The following is a 3226-nucleotide window of genomic DNA, read 5'->3' as shown; positions in this document are numbered from 1 at the left end:
TAAGGATGGCCTCTTTGATAATCTTTTCCAAGACCTTCCCCAGGATAGAGGTCAGGCTGATGGGCCTGTAGTTTGCTGGATCCACTTTCCTCCCTTTCCTGAAGATAGGCATGACATTGGCCCTCTTCCAATCATCAGGCACTTCACCAGAGCACCAGGAGTTCTCAAAGATCTGTGCCAGGGGCTGAGCTATGATGCTTGCCAGCTCCCTGAGTACCCTTGGGTGTAACCCATCAGGGCCGGCTGACTTGAAGGTATCTAGCTTGTCAAGGTGTTCCTTCATGAGGTCAGCTTCGATGGAGGGCAAGGAATCTCCCTTACCTGGGCCTCTCTGACCCATAGTGGGCAGGGCCGTCCCAGGGGACTGGTGAAAAACTGACGCAAAGCAGTCATTTAGCAAGTTCACTTTTTCCTGGGCATTGGTTGTCAGTTGTCCCATCTGGTTTAGCAGGGGTCCAATGTTGCCCTTGCTTTTCCTCTGGCTCCCCACATATCTAAATAAGGACTTGTATTGTCCTTGATATTTGTAGCTAGTTGGAGTTCAGTTGCAGCCTTGGCTGTTCTGGTTTGCTCCCTGCAGGTCTGGACCAGAGAAGAGTATTTTTCCTTGGTGGTGGTTCCAGTCCTCCATCCTTTGTAGGTCTTCTTTTTAAGATACAGGAGGTCCACCAGTTCCCTGCAGAGCCAAGGGGGCTGCTGTGCCCTTTTGCTGCCTTTCCTCTGAGACGGGATGGACTTTGCTTGCACATCCAGGATTGCTCCTTTGAGGAGCAACACTCATCCTGAACTCCCCTCTCCATTGGGTTGTGGCCTTTTAGGGCCTCTCTGACAAGCCTCCTTAGCTTGTCAAAGTCAGCTTTCCTGAAGTCGAGGACTTCTGTATTACTGACTGACTTGCCAGGTGTACAGCAGATGGTGAAGGTGATCAGCTCATGGTCACTGTCACCCAGGTTCCCTTCGATCGTTAGGTCCCTGATTAGGTCATCCCCGGTTGCCAGTACCAGGTCAAGCAGTGCTTCACCTCTTGTTGGCCCATAGACTTCCTGCATCAGATAGAGTTCATCCACACACAACAGAAAGCTTTGTAACCGTTCAGATTTGGCCGAGCACTCCTCCCACGAGATGTCTGGGTAGTTAAAGTCTCCTATGGCAACCATACACTGGGAGCGTGTGGCCTCAGCCAATTCCCTGGTGAACTCCTGGTCAAGGTCTTGACTCTGGGTAGGGGGTCGTAGTAGACCCCCACCATAGTATCCCCTATGCTGTGTTCCCTATGAATTTTAACCCAGAGGGTCTCAAGTCATCCATGCTGGGTGCCAATGTCAGCTCGCAGGGATGAGTAGCTTTCCTTGACATACAGAGCTACGCCCCCGCCCCTTTTGTCCACTCGATCCCTCCTGTACAGGGTATAGCCATCTATACCAGTGGTCCAGTCATGGGTGGAGTCCCACCAGGTCTCCAGTATTCCAATGACATCATAGTTATTTGCATTTAGCAGGAGAACAAGTTCCTCCTGTTTATTCCCCAGGCTCCTGGCATTTATGTATAGACATGCAAGTGTCCCCTTGGGGGCCCTTGCCCTGCCTACATTTTGTTCCAGGGCTGGGGCTGGGGTGGGATCCCTTATGTGCCTTGGCCTGCTGGCTTTGCAAGGGCCGCTTAGTGGGCCAGCAGTGGCAGTAGTCCCCCCATCCCCTGGCGGGCTTAGGTTAAAGCCCGGTGGAGCAGGTCAGCCAGTCTGGCTGAGAAGAGCCTCCTCCCCAGTGGAGATGTTCCCCTACCCTGGAGATGTTCCAAAGGAGATTGGACAGGCATCTGGATGGGGTTACCTAACCCCGGTGCTCTTTCCTGCCTGGAGCAGGGTTTAGACACGATGATCTACCAGGTCCCTTCTGACTCTAGAAGTCTATGAAATCTATGTTGTGCAGCCTTAGGGGAGTGCAATATCCCTGAAACTGGGCCTGTGCTTCTCTCCTTTCCCCTGTCTGGGTGGCAGCAGGGCAAGAGGAGAGAAAGGCTTAGGGGACTCAGGAGATACTGGTGCCTCCTGCTTATGGGATTTTCCAAGGCTGAAGGAGAATATAGGATCTCAGATGTAGAGCTACTTGGAAGGTGGCTTTGTACCATGGGGCACTTTGTGTGGAATCAATAAATCTTTAAGTATGTGTTGGTACTGGGGGAAAATCAGACGATGAAGCAACTCCCTGATTCTCCTGGTTCCCCTGTTAGTCAGACAGAGGGAAGAGCACCAGGGATCATGGGAGAAGGAGCTCAGTCATGGACCAGGGCCTGTATCTGTGACACACCGTTTTGGGAGCATGTCATGCTGTCCTGTACCCTTCTGATTCCACAGTATGGAGAACAGAAGAAGTAGCACTTCGTGTCCCTACTACCACAGGCTACTTTAATGGCAAGGGTATGACTCAGATAAAGATGGTCACAGCTTGATGCTACCGGGTCATGAACCAAAGGATCAGGAACATAGAAGGGCAGAGAAGCCAGTGTCCCAGCTCGAGTCCAGGGGTGAGGAGCAGGTGGGTCTGGAAACCAAGGTCTGTCAGGGACAGGGACAAGTCCAGGCACTCTGGGTAGATACAAAAGCCAGGGGAGTCAGGAATAGGAATCAGGTATCCAAACCATGGTGAGTAGCCAGGGGATCTGGGGTGGGCAGCTGTAACTGTATGGAACCAGGATGTAGGCAACCAGAAACCAGAGCCCAGAGGCCTGGCAGAAAGGCTTCTGTACTGCTAAGTAGCCTTCTAGGCCCTGGAAGAATGCCTGAAGGGATCTGGAGGTGGAGTCAGGTCTCCCTAGGTAACCAGTGCCAGCTGGGAGCAATGTAGCCTGTCTGCTGTCTTCAGTATTGTGGAGTTGTTCTGTCTTTCTGCTGCTGCTTCACTTTTTCCCATTTCTCTCTCATTCTTTTGGCTGCCCACTCCCTTTCTTTCACAGAACATAGATCCAGGGGGCATCCTCTGAAATGAGCAGGGGACAGGTTTAAAATAAAGAAGACATGGTCTTTTTTCCACAGCACATCATTAACTTGTGGAACTCATTGCTACAGGAGGCTGTTGAGGCAGAGAGCAGAGCCAGGTTCACAAAGGGGCTAGATAAATCCAGGTGTGATAGATCTATTAATAGCTATCAAACAGAACAGTCAGAGGTGCTTCGTTTGGTATCCCTCAACCAATGATGGGGGTGCCAGAGAGGATATAGATTCATAGAT

The sequence above is a fragment of the Alligator sinensis genome, unplaced genomic scaffold (genome assembly GCF_000455745.1).
Source record: "Alligator sinensis unplaced genomic scaffold, ASM45574v1 scaffold364_1, whole genome shotgun sequence".
NCBI classification, from domain to species: Eukaryota; Metazoa; Chordata; order Crocodylia; family Alligatoridae; genus Alligator; species Alligator sinensis.
Note: the sequence above shows the minus strand (reverse complement) of the source record.